General features: G+C 46.9%; 1 long non-coding RNA gene across 36 annotated transcripts in view; it reads right to left on the reverse strand.

Moving 5' to 3' along the window:
* The window catches only part of LOC147571837 (uncharacterized), a 372,786-nt gene that overhangs the window by 69,864 nt on the left and 277,628 nt on the right, over positions 1-25,294 (reverse strand). For 29 of the 36 annotated variants that reach the window (XR_015246968.1, XR_015246995.1, XR_015246998.1 and 26 more), the window contains one exon: positions 22,698-25,202. This is a non-coding gene — a long non-coding RNA (uncharacterized LOC147571837). Of the gene's footprint in view, positions 1-5,342; positions 6,613-11,662; positions 12,269-22,697; positions 25,203-25,294 lie in introns of those variants that run through there. The other 7 variants (XR_015246981.1, XR_015246971.1, XR_015246986.1 and 4 more) reach the window with 7 other exon arrangements.

Genomic DNA, 25,294 nt, shown 5'->3' on the forward strand with positions numbered 1-25,294 from the left:
ACTTACTCTGATGAAGCCAGTTGCCATGTGTGAGCTGCTCTATGGAGAGGAATTAAGGGTAGCCCCTGGCCAACAAACAGTGAGGAACTAAGGCCCTCGGTTCAACCTCCCATGAAAAACAAAATCCTGCCAACAACTGTGTGAGTGAGCTTAGAAAGCAGTTTCAATCCCAGACAATCTTAAGAGACTGCAACCCTGGCCAACACCCACACTGCAGCCTCAGGAGAGACCCTGAGCCAGAAAACCCAAACTAAGCCAAGCTCAGATCCCTGACCCACAGAAACTGTGAGATAATAGACGTTGTTGTTTTAATATGTTAACTTCATTGCTCAGCAACAGATAATGAATATAGTGAGATAGATGATAGATAGATAGATAGATAGATAGATAGATAGATAGATAAGACGATGGATGGGTGGATGGATGGATGGATAGATACATAGATAATGGATGAATGGATGGGTAGATAGATAAATAATGGATAGATAGATAGATAGATAGATAGATAGATAATGGATGGATGGATGGATGGATAGATAGATAGATAATGAATGGACAGATAGATAGATCTCCTGACTGGTAACTGCATCTCAATATAACTAGTTTCCTTGGAGGAGTGGTCCTGGGCTTCACTAGTTTGACGAGGTCATCCATGCCACCCAGAGGTTAAGAGCCCCTGCCCCAGACTCTATTTTCAAGAAGACACTTATTCTGGAAGGGGCATTAGGGGGTAGTGTACATCTGAAGCCACATCCTCTGGAGGTAGTGAAGGGAAGGAATAAGGAGAACCAGGGAGTAGGGTCTGATTCAGCTAATGGGCTATCACAAAGTTGAAGCATTTTCATCAAGATTTTCATCAAGACAACAAGAGACACCAAAGGGAGATAAGATAGCTGAGAACCCAGGTGGCAAGTTTGAGCCCAGAGTAGGAAGGGTAACGGAGCAGAGGATGAATGGAAAAGCCAGGGATGAAACCAGGAATGTCAGACACGGGGAGAGGAGAGTTGGCCTAGCTACATAATGCAGAAGTCCCTCCCGAATGCATGTTGGGTCTTTGGTGCTTTGTCCTGATGTTTTTAAAAGGCAAGACTAGGGGCGCCTGGGTGGCGCAGTCGGTTAAGCGTCCGACTTCAGCCAGGTCACGATCTCGCGGTCCGTGAGTTCGAGCCCCGCGTCAGGCTCTGGGCTGATGGCTCAGAGCCTGGAGCCTGTTTCCGATTCTGTGTCTCCCTCTCTCTCTGCCCCTCCCCCGTTCATGCTCTGTCTCTCTCTGTCCCAAAAATAAATAAACGTTGAAAAAAAAAAAATTTAAAAAAAAAAAAAAAGGCAAGACTAGTACAGAAAATATAATTCCATCTCCCATTCAGGGTAGGAATCTCATGCTGTGTGATGGGCATTTAGGCACCACTTCTCTGCCTTCTCATCTAGACGGTAAGCTCCTCAAAGGCAGAGCCCTACGTGTCCTTGTTTCTTTGGTACCCTGGACATGGAAGGCAACATAAACTTTCATAAATCAAATACCTGCTAAATGATAGTGCTGCACCTGGGAACAGAAGACGAGTTAGGCTCAGTTTCTGCCTCAAGTCGTTCATGGTCTAAAGAGGGAACCAGAAGGGCACCTGGGTGGCTCAGTCCATGAAGCAACCAGCTCTTGATTTCAGTTCAGGTCATAATCTCATGGTAGTGAAATGGAGCCCTGCACTGGGCTGGAGCCTGTTTGGGATTCTCTCTCTCCTTCTCTTTCTGTCCCTCTCCTACTCTCATGCATTCTCTCTCTCTCTCTCTCTCTCTCTCTCTCTCTCTCCCCCCTCTCTCCTCTCTTCCTCATAATAAATGAATGAACGAATGAATGAATGAATAAACAAACAAACAAGGAACCAGACAAAGATGGATAGTGGCTTTAGGAAGCCCTAATTCAAATATGAGCTGTGTTTCTTAACTGAGCTTCTTAGTTTGATGGTTCGTCAAGCCTTGACTTTACATCTATTAAGGGAAGGTTGTAACACTCATTTCCCTGGGTTTTGAAACTTTAAATCAGATGATATGTTTAGAGAACACTACTCAAGGCATGACATACCCTGGGTATTTCTACCTCACCTTTTATTCTGGTGCTGCTTCCAGCCTTGGGTCTCAAGGCCCCAAGGGTTTATGTGAGATCTAAGTCCTATGTGAACACTGTGGCCATGTGCCATGCTCCAAGGGCTCTCAGAGGCAGAGACCATGTGGAACTCCTTTTCTCAACCCCAGCAAACGGAAAATCACTGCCTCAGAGTAGGGGCTGTTCAGCACATGTTGATAAATGCTTAAGATGATACATGACAAATCCTAGAAAATCCTCTAAGATTGAGCACAACAGCACTCTGCAAGAAGGATCATCATGAGCTAGAGGAGTGGGAATTTGGCTCTGCTTTTAAAAAGTGTAGAGGGCTCGGGTGACTGGACAGGAACTGGTGGTAGAGAAAGGAAGATCCAGAAGGCTGCGCACAAGCTTTACAACAGTGGTCACCTCTGGGCAGGTAGGAGAGATATACGATGGGGAGGGACACCAAGGGTGTCCTCTGCCAACTTTCCTTTTTAAAAAACCAAAATATCATGATCAATGATGGCAAAATGTCAACATGTGTTAAATTGGAGTGGTAGGCGCAAAGTCCCCATACTTCTTGCTGTGTTAGAAATATTGTGTGATAAGAAAGGAAGGAGAAACATTTCAGATGGGAAGAATGACATGGGCAGACGCAGAGAGGTTGGGAGATTGTGGCAAGTACAGACCAGGGAAGTCCTGAGGTGGAAGATGTGTCTGCAGACCCTACAAGCAGAGTGTCCCCAATGAGGGGGCAGGGAGCAAGTTGGAACTGTCCTTAGTCCTGAACCAAAACCCCACCCTTGGTCACTGCCATTTCTGATTATCCTAGAACACTGGGAGTTCTGCCTAATTCCCCAAGTGCTCGTTGGTTTCCTTGGTATTCTCTAACTTAAAGCCTTTAAGTCCAATTTTACCCAGCTGCTTCTGCAAAAAAAGAGCAGAACATGGGTATTTCTCAGCCTAATAATATCTACTACTGATCAAGCTCTTATGGGTGGCCGTTTTTATACATTGCTTCACAGTGTTATAATTATCCCCATTTTATAGATGAAGAGACAGACACAGAACGATTGAGGTCACATAGCCCATAAATGGCAGAGTTGAGATTAAAGCAGGTCACATCAGTACATAGCCCAGGAAGTAGCTAATCATTCCCTGGCATATGTAAATAAGGCCTTAACTCAGAAGAAAGCATCCCCACGAAGTCATTGTCTCAAGACTTCCTATATTTCTTTTCATATACAAAAGCAGGATTATAGATTCCGAAAAAAGAATGTGAGTGAAAGTATCTTATAAACTACCAAGTCCTATACAAATGTTGATAGCTCTCTCTAGGTTTATTATTGATAATAATGATGATAATGAGGAAAACAAGCCTTCTGCAGGCGTTAACAACATAAACCATACTCTACTTCCATTGTTCATGGAGGTAAGCCAAGGGGGAGGGGGAATATATACAGATTATATATATATGTGTGTGTGTGTGTGTGTGTGTGTGTGTGTGTATACACATACACACACATATACAGATGGAGAGAGAAAGAAAGTCCCAAGATGGAGTGGGACAGACCTGGATATATGACCCCATCTCAATACGTACTAGCGATGTGAGTGTGGAAGGGTGATTCTGTAGCTCCCCACCCTGTTTCCCAGCTGAGAAGCGGTTGTATCAATAATAGTACCTACTTCCCAGAGTAATCAGTGACGACGAGAGATAATGTACGACAAGTCAGCCTAGGACAATTATGATAACTCTGATGATGGTGCCAGCGGCTATTATTTTGATTTTGATTGCTTGCTGCCTTGTGCCAGGCACTGTTAGGCACTTTACACACGTTAGCTTCAATCTTCATTTTGACCCTAGGAAGTTTCTATTATGATCTCCATTTTAAAGATGAGGAGATTGAGATTCGATAAGCCCTTAATAACTGTCAGCTCAAGCTGATCGAATTTGACTCATCCATAACCAGATGGCATTTGAGAGGCTGGATGGCAGGTAGGAGGTGGCTCCACTCTTTAATTTTTCTAAAGCAGAGGCAGGTACTCCTATTAGCAGGTCTCACTCAGAGCTGGTGCCTGGAGAGAGAAAACCTCACAGGCAGACACACAATTCATCAAAATGCCAAATTATAAGTCTGGTGGAATCCAGTCTGGCTCCCCAGACGCTTGGAGGGGCAGTGACCACCGGCTGTCCTTTCTCCTAGGGTCTGGAGCTAAGGAAAACCTGGCCTCCAAGCAGGAAAGAGCCAGTGCAAGGGAGCTAGGCTCCCTCCTCTCTGCTTGGTGAGCAGGAGAGGAGATAGAAGGGAATTGTGCCAAGGTCACTGTGTTCCGGGTCAGTGTGTTCCAGCTTTGAAGTCAGAGAGCCGCCGGTGTCCAGGCAAGAAAAATGCTTCAGGGCGCTCCACCTGCCAGGCCGCTGACAAGTTCCAGCTGGGCCTCAGCCTCCAAGCAGCTGTATGCTCCCAGGAGGCCACGCTCACCAGGGACTGCCTTTCCAGCCCCAGAAGCATCGTTAGGAACCTGTGACTACAGAGACAGCCAAGCCATGGAGTACCCAACAGCCTCACTGATGTGCCCAGGTATCTTGCTCCCGGAGCCTCTGAAAGCCAGCCATGCCTGCCTCCATCACCAAATCCCATGGGGAGAAGAATTCTCCACACATTCCCTAGCTCTCTCTTCCTTCTGTCACTTTACTTATAACTCTTCTCTAATTCATTCAGTCCCGGACCCCCCAGAAAAGGCATTCAGAGCACTGAAGTCTTGGAACAGCAATGCCACAACCCACATGCTTAGTGCTTCCTTCTGCCCCTGAGCCCAGCCACCCAGAGCGGGCCAGCAGGCTCAGATATGGGCACTCTGGGGATCGCCACCTCCTGCACTTAGGGCAAGCCCCAGTTTGCTGTTCTTACAAGGGGCCAGGGCTAAAGACCTAATGAAAATGTGGTTCTCCTTGGAAAAGCAGGAGGGAAAAGTACTATTCAAAGCACAAAGATACAAAGCTTTTTCCTTTCTTCCACAGCCTTACTCTTGACTTGTCATGGTGTCTTTTATTTGCTATTTAATGTCATTCTAAAGAAAGCATAATTAAAATTGTAAACTACTGGCATGAAGTTTACCCTCCATCTTTATGTTGTACTTTATGTTAAGTGCAGATACGAGAGCATTTGACCCTCATGCGGAATCACCAATATTACACGATTTGCATTTTGTAGTTCGTGCATGTATACGTATCTCATTCTCACCAGAACAGTGGAAATACTGCACAAACCAACTCAATTATTTTTATTGCACCTTCTCAACATACATGCATACAACATACAGTCAATGGCAGTGGCAGCTTCCATAGCACACATAGTTGATACTGACTTTGAATCTTGCCAACTCCCATGCATCATGGGCCTCCCAGAATTCTGTCCTCATGGGGCATGGCAAAAACTATATATGTGACCGGGGTGGCAATGAACAACAGATGCAGTGTTGTGCCTATCTCCTCTGATCACTTATGTGTTCTACTGCCCCATCGGACTTCACTGACAAAACTCAAGTTCAAATATAAGCTTATCCAGAATTCCAAAGTGGTAGCAGCAGAGTGTTACAGGAAGCGTGGGGCTCTTCTGAGCATGGGGACCTATAGGACTTTCCTTACTGCACATACATGAAGCCACCCCTTTAGAAGGATGCTCTGGGCAGTAATCTTGAGTATAAGCACTTAATGTGGCCAACTGTTCTGCCTGCCATAGAAGATGTAACCTTTCCTGGGTGTAATGTTATCTTCCTAGAGGCTTTCACCTTGTGGCTTTGCAGATCAAGTTGGGGTAATGTGTATAGACATGAAAACCAGGGTAGAGGTCTCATAGAAGAGCCTACGCCAGTACCGGCTTAGGTAGTGGGTGGAGCCAGATTGAAAGCACTGCTTCAGCACTGAGTAGCTTAGTAACGTTTGGCAAGTGACTTAGCCTTCTGAAGTCTGTTTGTTATGTTGTAAAACAGGGGTAATGGCTACCATGTCTCAGAGGAACTGCTAGACTTCAAGATGACTCGGGCAAAGTCCCTGTGCCCAAGATACACAAAATTAATGAGCACTATTGTATTGGTTTTGTTAAAACATTTCAGGTCTCTAAACTTCAGATATCCTGGTTGCTCTTTCTACCCCTAGATACTCCCCAAACCCCTTGTTGCCTGCAGACACACATCTGACAGAGGAGGCAGATAATGCGTTGTGAAGGTAGGTGAGTGGTTCAGTGGGCTTCCAACTCAAGCGGACATGGGCTCCAATCCCATCCCCATTTACTGCTTGGCCCTGAGCACATGACTTCACCTCTTAGGGTCTCAGTTTATCTCGTGGATAACTGTAGGCGGGGAATGACCCTAGGACCTGCTACGTGGAACCGTTGTGGGGATTGCATGGGCTCTAGGCACCACTTACACTGCTTGGCACAGAACAATGCTCAGCAATTTATTCCATGCTTCAGTTACCCGTCTGCAAAAAGAAGATGCTGGGAGTCTGCACTGCGCAAGGTTGTTGTCTGGAACAAATGAGAATGTCCACGTAAAGTCATCAATACAGGGGCTGACACAAAGTTAGGGCATAATGGCTGCGAAATGTTAGCAATGATAATAACTGGTAGTTATCACGTTATGGATGCCAGCAGATAACCACCACAATTCTCTCTCCTTCCCCTCCCCTGCGCTGGGAGTTCCCACCAGTGCCCAAGAGCACCTGCTAGTTCAGTGTGCAGTGTTAGCTTTTGCTGGTATTGCTTCGGCCCCCTTCCCCAGCAGAGAATACAGTTTACTCAAGGACTGAGCATAGTTTTGTTTTTGAAGAAGGAAACCACAAGCAAGGGCCAAAGCACAACCTTCTTCAAAACAGGACAGGGCCCCAGACAAGGCCATGGCCCTGACTTTTAGGAACGGGGAGGAGGTGTACTTTCTAGTAACCTCTTGGTGGAAGATAATAGCTACACCTCCCACCCTGCAGTTGGGACTCAAGGTCTCCTTGTCCTCTAGTCTAGCACAAGGGGTCATGTGCTTCCTTGTTACTAGCTGTGAGATTATCTTGCTTCAAACAATCTCAGAATATCAGCCTTTGTCCCTGAGCTCCTTCATGCTTTCTTCTGTAACAAGGAGCCATTCCCCATGAACATTGAGTACATTATCCAGGCCACAAGGCGGCCATTAATATGTGGAGCTTTCAAAGGAACCTCTCGTTTACCACAACCCAACCCAGGGGCACCTTGGTTCGCTCAGTTTTGCATTCAACAAAAATTTCTTGAGCAATTACTATATGCCAAGCATAGTGCTAGACACACAGAGACAGACCTGTTGAGTTGGATACAATCTCTTTTCTGTGTGTAAGCCAAACTATAAATAGAAGACGTCAATATAATGTATTAAATGCAGTGAGAAAGGATAAAAGGGAGGACCATGAAAACCCAGAAGAATAGAACCCCTAGGTAGGGGTTCAGCTTAAGCTGCAGAAGGTGACACTTGACCTAATCAAGAAAGGAAATGGCTGTTTTTCCCCTTTTACCTTGCAAAGTCATTCATCTCATACACAGGGCAGAGGCAACCCTTTCCCCCAAGCCACTCATGTTCTCTGATGGCCACCTGTGCCCTCCCATCTCAGCTCTCAACACACAGTTCTATAAGCGCTCATTCCATTATCTGACCACCGGACGGGACTGTAAGCTCCGTGAAGGGAGCAACCAGGCCAATCACGTTCTCTGTCACAGCCATAGCCCTAAACACAGAGCCCAGCATATGGTAGGCACACAATCAGCATTCATCACACTGAATGGCACATCTTTTGAGGACCGAATATCGTGAAGGCCCTAGGCTGGTTAATGATGATACAAGGTCAACAAATATGCCTAAATGAGTAATTAACAATCGAAGTTGACAAATGTAACTATCAAATGAATGATATAGACTGAAGAAGTTAGGAAGAATGGCACGTTCAATTCAGCCCAATGAGATCCAATCCAACAAACATTAACTGTGTCTTCTATGTGAGAGGCACATTCTATGAACCAGAAAGCGTATGAAAATACATCAGAAGAAGGAAGCCCTTAACACACAACATGTTAACTTAGAGGAGAGCACACAAGTGCACAAAATAAAGATCTACATAAATCAGAGGCCATGAAGAGTCAAGGGCAACAGCCTCAGAAAAGATTTTAGGAGAGCTTCAGAATCCGTCTTGAAAAAAAGCATTTTTTTTTTTTTTCTGTATGGGTTCAGATTGAGTTGGGGGACAAAATCATTCCAGGAAGAGAAAACATCAGACGCAAGTAAGAAGATAGAACATGCGTGGCACGTTTTGGAAAGTCCAGCTTGAAAGTAATCCACAGCCAGTGCTCAGGAGGAGAAAGAGCTTGCCTTCAGGAACCAATGACCCAACGATCTCTCCCAGAGCCTCCTACATCCACAGCCCTGTAGCTCCAGGATCCGAGGCATCTGTGGAGCGGACGCAGGCTGCTCTTGGCTGCCCAATACCTCTGCTTCCTTTGAGGGACGTGCGCCCCCATTCTAATGGTCCTGTTAGGACTTCAGTCAGTGTAGCCCATCCCCACCCCCAGCCGCAAAGGCAGATACAGAAAGCTTGATCATAAAGACCAATCCTCCAAGATAACAACTGGCTCAGTGGCAGACATGTGACTCAAGGAGGGCCATTAATGTCTTTTCCTGGATTGATACACAGACATTGGGAAAGGGAAGTACCTTTTTAGTTGATGTTGCTAAATCGGGAGAAAATAAATTGGAAATATTTGCGGCCATCCTCCCTGCCCCATAGACACAGCCTGCCAGTGTCATGAAGCTAACTTACAGAGGAAGCTGAGCTGAAGGATGGAGACAGGGCCTGATAACAGGCTTTAACAGATGGCTGGGTTCTTGAACTTGGATGGGTGAAAGAATGATGGATCCATTAGCAGAAATGCAGACGTCAGGAGGATGAGCTGATTTTCAGAGAGAGAGACGATATCACCCCAAATCACCAAATCTCAGAGCCAGAAGAGATTATCAAGAGATTTGGTGCAAGGAGTCACCTGATGCTTGCTTTGTTTGTTTGTTTTTTGTGCTGTTTTCCCCATAGTAAGTTTCACCCTGCTGGTTTCTTTCAGTCAACAGCGTTGATTCAACATTTGACCAGCTTGATGAACAAAGCATTAAAGGGCCCTCTTTTTGAGGATCCTTCCATTCAGTCGAGGGGAAAGGAAACAAATGAATATATAACAGAGTGTCAGGTTTTCAATGCAGGCTATTATGAAAACAAAATGAAGCAGGGTCTCACAATGGCTTTGGGTATGCTGCATTAGATTAGGCAGCGAGGGAAGGGCTCTTGAAGGAGAGCATACACAAGCAGAGCCTGAATGATGGGAGAAGTAGTCACTTAACTACCTAGACAAAAAGAGGAAGGCCATTCCAAGTAAAAGTCCCTGAGGTAGGCAAGTGCCAATATGGCCCCAAGACACCCACGAAGCTAGATGTGTGCAGAGATAGGAGGGTGTGGGAGACACCTGCAGGAGAGGAGGTCGTGGTAGTCAGTGGACAGAGCACGCAGGGCTTGGCAAACCATGGTGAGTATGACTGAAAGGCATTGGAGAATTTTCGGTAGGGGGGGCTCATGTAAAGAATACCCAGGAGAGAACTTAACCCAGATTCCTTTCTTTAGAGTTGGACTGGACTTGAATGTGGAGAAAGACAGATAAGTGGGCAGGAAAATCAAAAGCAGTTCCAGTCAGGGGAGCCATACAGAGCTGAAAGCAGCAATGGAAACGCAGCTGAGACGTTCAGAGGAGAGTGAGGGGCAAATATGGATGAATGCAGTGGAAATTTTAAGTAAAACCCAGTGGACCAGAAACCGGAAGAGGGAGGATGGAATCCTACTTTGGTAGACTCGGAAGATCAGGCTTAGGGAATGACCCCTTATCAGGTGGACAATGGAGGAACCATTAAAGCCTCCTGCAAAGGGAGGGAGTCCTCACTCTCAGCCTCAGCAGATGAAAATTGTGTCCCGGGAGAGGAAGTGTGATGAGGTAGGAATAAGCACAAGCTGGGATTCAGGCAGTGGTAGTTCAAGCACAGATTCCACTCCTACTGCATCATCTGGGACCACCCATGAAAAGGGGGAGACCAAGGAAGAAATTCAGAAACACGTCAAGAGATGCCTCATCTCCCAAAAGTAGTGGGATTGGCAAAGTACTTTATCTTTGTGAATAAAACTTTATTGGAATGCAGGTCCACTGTTCATTTACACATCGTCTTCCCCACAACAATGGCGAAGCTGAGTGATTGTGATAGAGACCATGTGCCTGGCAAAGTATGAAATAATGACTATCTTGGTCCTCTGCAGGAAAAGTTTGCTGGCCCCTGTTCCTCAAATCTTACAGAGTACAACTTGATGTAACAGGATGGCCATGTTGCAGAAGGAGAGAAAAAAATAAAATCTTTTTACTTCGCAGATAGCCATCTAGGAGGGAGGAAACGGTAACGGATTGGCAGTTTCCCCTCCCAAGGCCTTGAGGAAAAAATTATTTCCTCCCGACAGGCAGTCAGTCAATGGCAGTTTTATTGTGAGATAAAGAGGTCAGAGATAGAAATGGACAAGCACAGATGAGAGAGATGGGCAAACGAAGAGAGAGATAGAGCCATGCAGACAGGTGAAGACACAGTATTTAATATCTTTCCAATATATATTGATGTAATATATCTGTGTGTGCATATGTATGTGTGCATCTGTATCTCTATACATATCAGTGTGTGTGTGTGTGTGTGTGTGTGTGTGTATGCCAGTAGCTCTGCTCTGGGATTTTGACAGAGTGTTTCAAAAAAAATATCCTCAACACAAAGAAAACTTCTTGGGTGGAAATGTCACAAGGTCATTTCTTGATTCCAAACAGTCCCGAGACAGAAAATCAGGACATATTGACCCAAGGGGTAACTATGTTGACAGAGACTAAGACAAGATCAATACCGGGTTTTGATAGCAAAGTTTGCAGTGCTCGGAGGTAAGTAAGAACATGTTCCCTGCATGCTTTTATCAGAAATATCTGCTGCAGGTTTATGAGGTTCCTTCCCAGTCTGTCTCTTTCGGAGCTTATAAAAGTGCTTTTAGGGGCCGTCTTAATGGTTGCAAATATCACAAATGGAAGCAATGGGTTTTTAAAACCGCCCCCTCCCCAAGAAAACAAAGCTATTTCCGGATTTTAGAGACAGGAAGAGAAGCCTCTTATCCCAGGAAAGGAGAGTCTGGCTGGCCTCAGGAAAAGCCACCGCCCCTTTGCAGCGTGCACTCCATCCCCCAAGACCACAGGTTGATGACTGAACAGTATCAGCAGGCTTGACAGAGCTAGAGAGGGAAATAGAGAAGATCCTTCCAGGCCGTTCACTACTTTTGCTCTGGAGTGATTCATAGTGCCTGGGGCAGAGGCTGGCCAGTCAGGATCTGAATTCCAAATCTGACGCAGAGGAGTTCATTGATCCTGGGCAAGGGGTTCTTTAAACGCCCTTTTTTTAAACTTCATTTGAGGAACTACGGATCCTTTTCCGTAGTCGAAGGAGGTGGCCCTGGTGGGAACAGAGCAGGACGCAGCAGGGATGAGAATGACAGTACACACCCACACCCGCAACCACAACAGTAACAGTTATTTCCAGAGTGTTTCGTTTGTGCCCCAAAGTGCCTTAAGGACGGCAACATTCAGACTCCTTTAACTCTCACCACAACCTGCAGGGGTGGGTTATTACTATCATTGGCTCCATGCGATAAATGAGACTCAGAACGGCGAAGTGAAAAAGCGAAACTTTGAATCCAGGAAGCCCGACTGAGGGTCTGCAGGGTTATCCACTCTGCCCGGTTGCCTCTACAAGGAGGCTGGAAAGGGAAGCGGGAGTCAGACCATCATATTAATTTCCTACAGCTCTTGTAACAAATGACCAAAAGTTGGGGTTTTATAGCAACAGAAATTGATGCTATCCGAGTCTGGAGGCCAGGAGTCTGAAACAAAGGTGTTGACAGGGCTGTGCTGCTTTGAAGCCTCTAGTAGAGGATGCTTCCTGCCTCTTCCAAATTCTGGTGGCTCTTGGCGATCCTTTGCTTCCTTGGCTTGTGGGCGCATCACTCCAATCTCCGCCCTCGTCTTCGCGTCACCCTCTATTCCGTGTCTCCGTGTGTTCTCACATCTTTGTACAAGGACACCAACCATTGGAGTTAGAGCTCACTCTAATCCACATGGCCTCATCCCAACCCTCACCTAATTATAGCTGCAAAACTCTATTTCAAAATAAGGTCACAATCTGAGGTTCCGGATGGATGTGAATTTTGTCGGGACACTGTTCAACCCCCTACAATCATGAAACCCATAAGTTCTCACCTTATCTTGCAGGGGCCGAAGAGACAAGGCTCTTTTAGGCAGGGCTCCTTGGGTCATAAGTGATATCACTTATCATGAGTGATATCACTCATAAGTGAGTGATAGCTCAAATTGGCATAAGCGTAAAAGGAATTGATAAGCACAGGTAACTAAGAAGCTTGGGTATACACTTTCGGCATGAAAAATTTCAGGCAGCTCTGCTCTCAGGAGCCCAAATTAATATCTTATCTTACCACCTCTCATGTCTGACTTCTCATGTGTCGGTTTCCCTGAAGCAGACTCTTCCCAAGAGGTGTCATAGCTCCAGAAACAATATTAAAGGAAGAAGTGACCAGATCCACATTGCTTTTATTCTCATGAGCAGTTACTGGTAGTGGGAAGTTAACAGGGGTCATAGCCTACCTTCTCGTGTCAATCCCAAATGAAGGAAAACATGTTTTTCCTGAAATTTCTAACAATAGTCTTGGGAGTGAATCTCAGGGGACCAACTTGGATCACACTGCATTCTTCAACTAATCATTGTAGCCAGAAGATGGGGATACTCTAAGTAGCCCGTGCACGTACTCACCCCCTTCTATCACCACTCATGTGGCTAAGTCAGGGATGGCTCCCGAAGGAAACACTGGGATGTTGGACCAGAAGGGAGGATGGTACTGGCATCCAAAACCAAAATAGACCAATCATACATGCAAAAGAGGAGAGTGATGGGAAGAAAAGAGCGTGACTGGGTTGCATAAATTTGGATTTTCAAAATGCAGGATACAAGTGCCATTATATTCAAGCGTCTATGACTCCATTCGTCTATTACAAAGCAAACAGCACAACAGACAGCGCTGAACAGTACCTTCAGGTTTATCTACACATCAACCCAGTGGGACTGACTTCTTGCAAGCAAGGATTATGATCCCTGTTGCCTCTTTGTCTACTCTATCTCTACCACATATAGAGCCCTACCCTCAAGAGCGTACGTTTTACTTGAGGACATAGCCTCCATGACTTACACAGGGAACTAAGAAGAATAACACAAGACCAGAGTCCAACACACGGACGCAGCTGAGCACAACGTCTGAAGTAGACAAGCACTTCACCCCACCCTGCGCGTCTTAAATTTTTCCCAGAGTCAAATCTTATTAGGAGCACTGGCGCAGGAATGAAGTGGTCACATGAATCCTACTGCAGATGACTATTATGAAAACTGAATTAAAAAAAAAAAAAAACTATTTAACGACCCTGGAAAGCATCCAAAGGCAGAAGCCAGAGGAGAATTTAATCTTGAAACACACACACACACACACACACACACACACACACACACACACAACTGTAAGGGAGAAGAATTGAGAATTCGTGGCTTTCTGATCTCCGTGTTCTCCACAATCCCCATAGCTACAACTGTGGCCCAAGGGGCCAGAGATCAGAATACAAGGTTATGAAAGCAGGTGAAAATTTAAAGAGGAATTCCTGGCAACGAGAGAATGACTGAAGTAGTGAGAAGTAAACAACACTGAGTAGAAACTCTGCCCAAATCGCTGGCTGACAGCTACACGACACATGCATGGGAGAGAGGCAGACGGGCCAGCAAAAAGCATAAAGAGATCAGGAGGAAGTCTGTTCTTTAAAGACGGAGCTTCAAGGGACGAATGCTCAGTTTTCTTTTGTTTTGTTGTTTTAACTCTGAGCCATTTCGCGCAGCTTGGGCAGCAGAAAGCTGAAGTCTTATGGGCTTGAAATCTCTGGAGACAGAATCTACTAACCCAGACAAATTAGAAATGGGGAGGGAGGGGAACCCTAGGGGGAAAAAAAAACTACTGGAAGTATGAGTCCTGTCGCTGTCCAAATTCTTGACAATGACCAAGTTATACAGGCACCTGAAAGACTCCCCGGGAGCCAGGGTAAAGAAGCAGCGATAAGAAGCCACGGGAATAGAGCAAAAATATCAGCTATTACACACCTTTGAATGCGGGCGGTTAAGTGCTTATGATAACAAAAATCTAATAATTCTCAGAAGAACACAACATAATACACAGTTACTACAATGTATTATCTACTCTGCCCAGTTTTCAATGAAAAATTACTACACATGCAAAGAAACAGATAAGAAGAATTCATACTCAGGAAGAAAGGCAATAGAAAATAACAAGACGGATGCCTGGGTGGCTCAGTCGGTTAAGCGTCCGACTCTCGATTTCGGCTCAGATCATAATCTCACAGTTCGTGAGATCAAGCCCCGTGCTGGACTCTGTGCTGAGAGCATAGAGCCTGCTTGGGATTCTCTCTCTCCTTTTCTCTCTGCCCCTCCCCTGTTTGCACACATTCCCTCCCTCTCTCTCTCTCTCTCTGAGAATAAATAAACATTTTAAAAAATGACAATACATAGAACGGATGTTGCAATTATCAGACAAAAGTTTCAAAATATGGTATCAATGAATGACCAAATAAGGAACCGAGAAAATAGTCAGTGAATGTGCAATAGAAAGATAAGAGAAACTGTCCAATCCAAACAACAGAGATTAATAAAAGTATGGAAGAAAAATACACAGAAGCTCAGAGACCTGTGAGAAAATACCAAGCATGATCCAACATGTGTGCAATTAGACTCCAAGGAGACGTAAAGAGATGGAAGGGGGCAGAACAGTTATTTGAAAAAATAATGGCCCCAGACGTCCCAAACTGGCTGTAAAGAGGGTGAGGGAGTCAGCCTTCTTCACATAAACTCAGATCTTCCATCAGGAAGGAATCAGCCTCAGGAACACCTGGCCCAATGGGTCACAGCTGAATGATAAGCTTTTAGGTGGCGGCTACTGCTTCTGTGGAAGCAATGTGGGTCAGAAGGACCTGATGTGAAGGTCCACCTTGTACCTGCCGTGTGACACTGGCTGAGCTATTTCAATGTCACGAATGCTTAGTTCCCTCACCTGTCCCATGAGACACGTACTACGCAGGGCATCTTGCTAGCCTGTCCTGAGGGTGCATATAAGAAGCATATATTTTCTGAGTAACTCTTCTACCAATACATTTGATCTCTCCCACCGGAACATAAATTCCAGGGATGTGGGGACACTTTTTGCCTGATTGCTCACCTCAATAGCCCCAGCGCCAAGAGCAGTGGCCAAGGTGTGATAGGTAGATAGCTGTGCGGTAAGCACAGGCTGGAAACAGAAAACGCGTGACTGAATCGGTGAGCGAACTGCCGGCAAAGAGAGCCCGACTGTTTTCCTTTCCTCCCACACTCAAGGAAAGGCATCTGCCAGTTCCTGAGAGACTAAGCTCATGGTGCTGGACGCGTTCTCATCCCAGTCAAAATAACATGATTATTTGGCTGAGTAAGACAGGAAATGACCAACAGCCGCAACTAATGACACAGCGCCTGGCCTGGGAGACAGAAGAACAGCTCTGTGCGGAGTGAGCAGCAAGGGGGCCACAGGAATGTGAGACAGAAACATTTTTTAACGATTATTTTTAATGAAATGATGCAGCCTGCCTTCCAGTTAATCTTTGATAAATCTGACACTCACCTTACACAACTCAACTGCGATTTAGTCAGACGGAATCCTCCCTGCTGCTACACCCGCTTCTCAGGAAAAGGATAAATCATACTCAACAAAGGAGACAGAATTAAAGTCCTGCGCCTCTTGGGGGCCACAGACCTCTTCCAGGACTGGAAAGACAGTATGGAGCCTCTGCCCAGAAAAAAATACACTTACAGACATCATTCTGCATACGCTTTCAGGGTGTTAAAGGATCGCGTCGCCCAGATGCACGAACCGTGTGGTCTGAGACAAAGTGCCCCATTTTGCAGGAGAAAATTCTAGGGTGCAGAGAGGAAAACCTATGTAGCCCAAGGTCACATTGTAGGGTCGCTAATAAGAAACAGCCACACAATGACCCTCCTAACTCCTAGTATCAATTCCAATGTCATTTTCACTGTTTAATAATTATTTCGATTTTTATTAGCAGGCCAGAATATCTGTGGCCACCTCCTATAAGCGAGGTAGGTGACTCAGCCAGCTAACATCCATTTCGATGGGACACAGTATGGGCAGAAAATCAGGGCATTAGGGTTTGTGCCAGAAAGGAATGAAGATTTACATCCTGGCCCTCCTCTTAGCTGTGTGATCCTGAGTCATTACTGAACATTTCTGAGCTTCTGTTTCCCTTGTCTGGAAGATGAAAATTAGGAGTATGCACCTCCCGTGGCTGTTGCCAAGATTAAATAATACGCTGCATGTGAAGTATTAGCTGTTATCAGTAGTAGCCGGACCTTTCAAACTTTCAAGCAGTTTCCAAAATGGAGGTACAAAAAATTGTGAGCAGCAACCATTTGGGGTAAGCGTCCAGCCATCTAATTACTGCAGTCCGTTCACAGGGGCACTGATGACGTACCTCCCGAATTTAGGAGAAAGGCCATCCTGTGAGAGTTAAACACATCATATTCAAAAGAAAGGGAATGTTTTTATCAGGATAGGCTGTTATTCTCCCATAACAAATGATCTTCCAAGTCTGAGAGGCTTACGACAATATAAGATGCATTTCTTTAAAAAAATTTTTAATGTTTATTCATTTTTGAGTGAGTGAGAGAGAGAGAGAGTGTGTGTGTGTGTGTAAGCAGGGGACAGGCAGAGAGAGGGGGAGACACAGAATCCCAAGCAGCTTCCAGGCTCTGAGCTGTCAGCACAGAGCCTAACGCGGGGCTTGAACTCACAGACTGTGAGATCACGACCTGAGCCAAAGCTGGCTTAACCGACTGAACCACCCAGGCGCCCCATATGAGATTCATTTCCTATGTACAAGACTTACCACCACGGGTTCCAACTTGCCTCGCCTCCACGACCCATTTGTGGAGCAGACTCCATTCACAGCATGGCCCAGCATCATGTCAGAAAGGAAAGAAAAAAGATACAGCAAACCGCAGGCTGTCTTCTGCCTGGTAGCGACACGTATCATTTCCACCTACGTGTCATTAGCCAGAGCAAAGCCACATGGCCAGGCCCTGTCTCCATGGGAAGCACACTCCTACTGCCACGAGAGACGGTGAATATTTTTGAGCAATAATGTAACCTGCTTTGGTAGATGGGAGCTGCTCTTCGCAGAATGGACCATCCTTACTGATGACCTGTTCTTATGGAGCTGAAATACTCAAGTCCAATCAAAACAACCAGTTGAAAAAAAGAGTCCTCCCATGGCATAGAACTAAAGCCAAGATCAAATCAAAATGATCCCAACTAGGCAAATCTGAAAGAAGTAGCTTAGTGGAAAGACCGTATCTACCCGGAGGCTGGAAACGTGGAAGTCAGGGGGAAATAAACCACGAATGTCAACATCACTGCTCAGGAGAAAGAGCGTTCTGATCATTAGGCAAGAGTATCCTCGCACCCTTGGCAGGCATGTTTTTGCTACGGAGATATCTGTAAGATGGGGTCAGAAAAATACACACCTCTCAGGGTGGTCAAGGGAACCATTAAATGAAATATGAATGCGATGTACTTAGCACAATGCTTGGTCCCTCTTAGGTGCTCATTAAATGCTAGCTTATATAGATATAGACACAGACACGGTCACAGACACAGACTCAGACACAGCCACAGACACGGACACACCTCCCATCACATCCAGGGGCCGGACCCTGCAAGACTGTGAGTGTCAGACCCTGACCGGATCTGGGACACCCTGCATCATAATGACGCATGGCCTAGAGGCCTCATCTCCGTTTTGCGCTCCGATGCTTACAAAGTACGTTCTCGTCCGTTTTTCCCCATGTGATCCCCGCAAGTCCATGAAGTGTAAGGTCCCACAGTTTGGTTTTCTGCTGTTGCTGTTTTGTTTGTTTTTATTGCCTTATGGTCGACACACAGCGTTCCCTTGACTTCAGGTGTACAACATAGTGATTCAATAGCTCTAGAAGTTCTGCCCAGCTCACCACAGTGCGGCTACCCCCTGTCAGCACACGAGGCTATTATACCACTGACTGTATTCCTTACGCTATACTTGTTATTCCCGTAACTTACTCATTCCATAACCGGAAGCCTGTGTCTCCGGCCCCCCTTCACCCATTTTGCCCATCCCCCCCCACCCCTCCCCTCTGGCAGCACTCTGTATTTAGGGGTCTGTTTCTGCCTTGTTTGTTTGGTCATTTCTTTTGTTTTGTAGATGCCACGTATAAGTGAAATCGTATGGTATCTGTCTTTCTCTGTCCGGCCTATTTCACTCAGCATAATGCCCTCTAGGTCCCACCATGTCATCACAAACGCAAGGTCCCACAGTTTAGAAGTGGCAAAGCCAATCTCCAATGCTGACTTCACCTGAGGCCTTTGGGCTTCAAATCCTGTGCCCTTTCTCCAAGAAGCTCTACCTGAAGCGCAGTTCTGGTCACATTCTTTGATTTGTCTCTCTCTCTCTCCGTCTGCAAGAATTACTTCAAAGGGATATTTGAAAAATAGAGATACTCAGCGACCTTACTTTTCATTCAGAGCACGCATCCTTCTTTCCACTCTCAGGCATGTCCAACCCAGAAAGTGACTGGCTTTGGGTAGCTTCGGTCCCTGTTCTGGGCTCTGTATGCCCTGGCACAGAAGGCTGGGCCTGCTTCCCATTGTAACAAGGTTGCACTAATTAGCTGCATTTGATTTTGCATATGGAGAGCAGATGCAAATGAATGCAAAGCAGTATGCAAATTAGCAGCATCCTGGCTCTCCAAAAGTAGGCTCCTGCAATACTGATGTCATGACAATGTATATTAATAGCCCATCTCACTAAGGCGTGCTATTTTTTCAAAAGGAGCAGGCATCCAGGTTCTTTTTTTCTGGAATAATAGTGACTTTATATTGAATTCCAAGTTTATGATCCTTGACAAGAAGTCTGTTAGCCATCATGCTACGTTCACAATAGAAGATTCTGGTAGACAATGCCTACAAAGGACAGGCTTGGCGACAGAGCACTATAGATTGTGGTTCAGAGACCTGCTGTTCGGGGAAGAAACTTCGCTTGAGTCTCAGTCTCCTCAGCTATGAAATGGGGTTAACCAACCCTACTACAGAGCTGTGGTGAGGTAACATTTAAAGTTACCTGACATATGATAGGTACTCAGTAACTGTTCATTCCCTTCTCTGTACTCACTCCCTTGGAAGTATAAATTGGCAAATAAAAGAGGTAGAAGGGGGCGCCTGGGTGGCTCAGTCAGTTGAGCGTCCGACTCTTGATTTTGGCTCATGTCATAACCCCAGGGTTGTGGGATTGAGCCCCACATCAGGCTCTGCACTGAGCGTTGAGCCTACTTAAGATTCTCTCTCCTCTGGCCCTCTCCCCTGCTCGTGCTCTCTCTAAAAATAAAAAATAAAAAATAATTAAAAAAAAAAAAGATGTAGAGGGGGCTCACCTCCTAATCCGTGTTTGCTTTGAATCGCTTGCCATTTCAGTTAATGTATCTCCTCTAGTACAAAGCCGTGTCACAGCTCATTTTTAACAAAGAACTGTGTGACCTCTTAGCGTCCACCACACGTGAGTAGATGATTCTGTCCTACCCCCCAAAGTACCACCTGCTGGAAAGTAGCAGCTATTCTTACAAAATTGCTTTTATTATCCTCACTTCCCCAAGCTGGTGAGTTCCTCGACTTTCAAGATTTAGTTCAAGTACCCGGTATCCTGGAAGCCTTTCACGGAGCCCCCGAGAGACTAAGGGCTCCCTTCTGTGCTCCCAGAATGCCCTATGGCCCCGTCCATAGCTGTGTTCTCTTACTGAAGCTTCTTGGCTTATCTTCCTTTCTAAATACACTAGATGTTTCTCAAGGACAGGGACCATTTCTGAATCATCTTTGTGTCCTTAGCCCATGGAACATGGCCTGGCACAGAGAAGGTGCTCAGTATGTGTGGGAGGCAGGGAGGGAAGGAAGGGGGGAAGGGAGGGAGGAAGGATAAAGGAAAGAAGCACCATCACATATTTAGCCGGAACCGAGCACACACATACTTGCAGTTACCAACAACAAAACCCGGACTAAAACCAGACAAATTCCGGAAATGCGCGAACACCTGAGCTTCAGTCCCTGACACCGAATCCCCCCTCAGAGCAGAACTAAGCCACGAGGACACACATCTGCTCCCAGGTGGAGACCTCAGCCCCCGGGCGGGCGGCACAAGGAGAGAGGGGCCTCTGTTCAGGGCACCACATCTCCCAGGCCAGCCCCATCCGCTCAGAGCTGAGCTTCGGGCTATTTGGACCGTATGTGGAGGACTCATATCGTTACTGGGGCCTCCGGACCTGATGCGAAATAAACGGGTGGCTGTTGTTCACACTGCCTGCCCCCACCCTTGGAGAGGGCGCACATGCACGTGCACACGCACGTGCGTGCACACGCACACACACACAGCCACTTGCACACACCGGCACGCTCACGTGCGGGAAGACCCGCCTTCACCCTACACAAACACACTTAGGGCACGCATTCAGAGCTACTCACAGGCCACAGACACACACTCTGACACTAGCTCGCTCTTCCTCTTTTGTTCTAAACACCCAGACCCAGACCCCGGCAGGCTGAAACTCCACAGACCCAAAGCAGGAAGGCAGCCCCACCGGCTCGGCCTGCCTGTGCCACGGCAAGGCTTCCCCTCTGCTCTGGCCTCTTGGGGGTCTCCTCCAAGGACCCTCCCATCCTCCATGAAGGCGGTTAATAAATAAACTTCAGGATCCAAAGTCAAGGGTGCCAGCTGCTGACCTGCAGAACCCACAGGAAGGGTTCTCCCCTCGTTTTCTCAGGATAACTCTTGGGACAGTTATTCTCATGTTCCAAGGAAGGAAACAGAGAAGTGAAGTGAACCGCCTGAGGCCACACAGATCTGTGGCCACAGGACCAGAACGGGGACCAGGCCACAGCCGCCACAGGCCCAGGCTTGCTTCGCCACTCGGAGCTCTTTTCGGAACAAGCTCTTAGGAAGACAACAGTCCAAAGATCTAGGGTGTAAACTTCTCAGGCCCCGGAGGATTCTAAGAACCACTCCGCAGGGGCAGGAGGGAGGGCCGAGCCTTACCCCTCCCTGGAATGAGACCCAGGCTGTGCCTTTGCCCCGCTGCTGGCAGAAAGCTGGCTGGGAGGAGGGAAAAGCAAAAGACACTGTGGAGTAAAGGAAGAAGAAGGAGATCGGAAAGCGAGAAAGAGAGGAGGAAGGGAGGACAGTCAAGCAGGCTTTCACCTCAGAGGGAAGAGGGGGTTCTCCATGGAAACAAGTGTGCCTGTTTGTCTTAAGATGGCACTAAAGAGGAAAATTGTAAATCACTTTCCACCCAGGAGGCAGCGATGATTGCCCTGGCTTTGACAGCTGAATTTGAAAAACATGCCTATCCGTCACCCCAGGTGCTGTTTTTAAAAAGGCAGGCCTCACACACCCTATTTTATCGTAAACATTCCTTTTACACCAATAATATCCAGGGATCCTTTCATGGCTTCTCCAGTCTTCAAGTGCGCGAAGGAAGGAGGGAGAAGGGGAGGGAGGGGTGGAGGGACAGGGGGAGGCCCTGACAGACAGAGAGATCTGGGCAAAACTTATTCACCTGCCGTGACACCAGGAAGGGTCTGTCACCCAGACGAAGAGGCTGGAGGTGGACAGACCTAAGTGTGAAACTCAGCAGCCACGGGCCAAGCAACGGCGCCCGGGAAAGCGCCTCGGCCTCCTCCCCCTTCTCCTCTCCACGCCCTCCTGGGTGCGCGGAGACCCAACTTCGATAAGGCATCTGCGGAAGAGCAGGGTGGCGGGGCCGGTGCCTGGCGGGCCTGCATAAAACTCCTCTCCTTCCTTCTCACATGGAGCAGGTACAGAAACACGCATACGAAAATGCTCACTGCCCCACGTCAGGTAGAAATCCCTCCTTCCCCAGAGGCAAAAGTCTATCCGGAGTTGGCGGCCTCGCGTTGCCTTAAATGTTCTCACAGTCTGCTGTTCAGCAACAACATATGTCCCGCGAGTCTCCGTCTGCCCCCAGCCCTACCCGGATCCATTTTCGGTGCCAAGGAGGCTGGCCTCGTCGATGGCATCACCCAAGCCCCCTTGCCTTCTGCTTTCTGGTTGGGCTCAGCCAGCAGGAGGGCCTGGCAGGAGACTGGAGGGAGGAGGAGAGGGAGATTGGGGTATCTCTTCCCCTATTCTATCCCTGCCCCCCTTCTGGGGCTCCAGGGTTCTGCCAGGCGCCTCCCTGTGCGGCCACAGCCCCCCACGGGCTCCCATGACATCGCTGCTTCGGGAACTCTTACCTTGCCACTGTACTTCAACGCCCAAGCTCCTCTTCCGGGTTCCTTGACCCTTCTAAGTCGATTATATACTCCCAACGAAACACGCCAAAACTTAATAGTTGAAAATATTAACCAGTGTTTTGTTCCTAACCCTGTGGGTTGCTAATCTGAGCTGGACTCAGCTAAGAAGCTCGGCTCGGAGCAGTTCTGGCTGCCCTCCTCATATATCGGTAGCCCGCTCGTGGTCAGCTAGGGGCTGGCTGGGCCCCAGGCAGCCTCACTCACGCATCTGGCGGTCAGCGCTGGCTGGCGGTTGGGTCTTTCTGTCCACAAGGCCTCTGGCAGGTTGGTGCAGGCCCCTTTGTATAATGTCAGCGCATTTCAAAAGTGTGAACGGAGAGGCACCGGGGTGGCTCAGTCAGCGAAGCATCCGACTTCGGCTCAAGTCGTAGTCTCGAGGTTCGTGGGTTTGAGCCCCGCGTCAGGCTCCACGCCGACAGCACAGAGCCTGCTTCTGATGCTCTGTCTCCCTCTCTCTCCCCCTCCCCTGCTTTCTCTCTCTCTCTCAAAAAATAAATAAAACATTTTTTAAAAAGGTGTGAAGGGAGAAAACTTCAGGCCCGGTGTAACCTACCTAAAGTCACTTTTGTCACAGTCTCTCATCAAGACAAGTCACAAAACCAGCCCAGATGAATGGGGATGGAAAAACAGATTCCACCACGGGATGGAAGGAATGATGTGGGAATCTGTGGCCATGAAACAGTTCACCACACCTACCACCCCTGGAAAGAAAAGGTGCCTTCCTTTCCTTCTTTCCAGAATTCCAAGTTCGCCTTTCATTTCCTACTGGGACCCTGACTGGCACAATATGTGACATTATTTGTGACATCATCCGATATCTACCTTTTTGAGACAGCTTTGATGCTTAAGACTGTTTCTGAGATTCATTTATACGTAGCACAGGCCGCTCGAATCCACTTATTTATAGTTCGTTTACGCTCTTTGTAGGAGTTCATTTCGTCCATTCTCCTGTGGACGTACACTTGGCTTAGCAGTTTTGCGCTCTTACAAATGCTGCATTTCTCCTTTGCACATGAGAGTTCTCTGGGGAGTATAATTAGGAGTAAAGTTGCTGTAGTGTGATATTGCCAAATGAGTCTCCAAAGCCAATATGGTTTTTAATGGAACAAATAGAATCTGAGAGCTGAACAAAGATGAAAACCTGGGTTCACCTTACATTATGCAATTAGCTGTGTGTTGAAAAACTGCTGCAGTGTCTCGTTGGAATGAGCCTCCCACCCAACATAAGAATCCTTTCAATGGTGTTTGCAGGAGATGCTCAAACAATCCTTGCTTGAACTCTTGGAAACATACAGGGGAAGCTTGTTACTTTAACTGTGATTCCCTCTGCACAGCAAGAATAATTATGGAAAAAGAATATTCCTTTCGGGGCGCCTGGGTGGCTCAGTCAGTTAAGCGTCTGACTCTTTGGTTTCGGCTCAGGTCATGAACTCATGATGCATGAGTTCGAGCCCCATGTCGGGCTCCATGCTGACAGTGCAGAGCCTGCTTGGGATTCTGTCTCTCCTTCTCTCTCTGCTCCTACCACACACACTCTCTCTCTCTCAAAATAAATAAACTGGAACACCTGGGTGGCTCAGTCAGTTAAGCGTCCGACTTTGGCTCAGGTCATGATCTCATGGTTCATGAGTTCGAGCCCTGCATAGGGCTCTGTGCTGACAGCTCAGAGCCTGGAGCCTGCTTCGGATTCTGTGTCCCCCTCTCTCTCTGCCCTTCCCCACTCATTCTCTCTCTCCCCCCCCAAAAAAAAAAAAAAACCATTAAAAAAATAATAAATAAATAAACTTAAAAAAATTATATTCCTTTTCTCTTGCAGTGAGGCTGAAGGCCGGGGTACATGGCCAAAGGAAGAAGGAGCAAGAGACCATGAAGGTAGCAGAGAATCTGGGATAGACCACGGAAGAACCCACATGCCCTGGCCAGGAGTGTGCACTTTATCCTGAAACAATGTAGGGAGTCACTGAAGGAAGGTGGGCAGAATTGTGTTATTCTTTTTAATTAAAAAAATTTTTTTAATGTATTTATTTATTTTGAGAGAGAAAGAGAGAGAGAGCACAAGTGGGGCAGGAACAGAAAGAGAGGGAGAGAACAAATCCCAAGCAGGCCCTGCACTGTCAGCATAGAGCCCAGTGCAGGGCTCGAACTCACAAACCCCGAGATCCTGACCTGAGCTGAAGTCAAGAGTTGGATGCTTAACCGACTGAGCCACCCAGGCGCCCTGGTTCAGATTTGATTTTTAAAAAGTCATTCTATCTGCAGTGTCTACACTGGAGGCAATGGGACTGAAGGGGAAACTGTTACTATGACTCCCAAGTGTCACCAATGGCGAGGTTATAACAACAGACAAAGGAACTTGCTCTAAGTGGTGGAGGCTGAACTCTGGCATGAAACTTCCATGCGGCACTCACCTGGCCTGCTAGCCTCCTTGAACATTTGCTTCTTTATCTGTAAAACAAGAATAATAATAGTACTTATTTTGAAGAGTTAGTATGAAGGTAAAAATGAGACCTTAGACCCAAAGAGCTTAGTGCCTGGCT

This window comes from Puma concolor, chromosome F2, assembly GCF_028749965.1.
Source record: "Puma concolor isolate L17-30 chromosome F2, mPumCon1.1.hap2, whole genome shotgun sequence".
Taxonomy (NCBI): domain Eukaryota; kingdom Metazoa; phylum Chordata; class Mammalia; order Carnivora; family Felidae; genus Puma; species Puma concolor.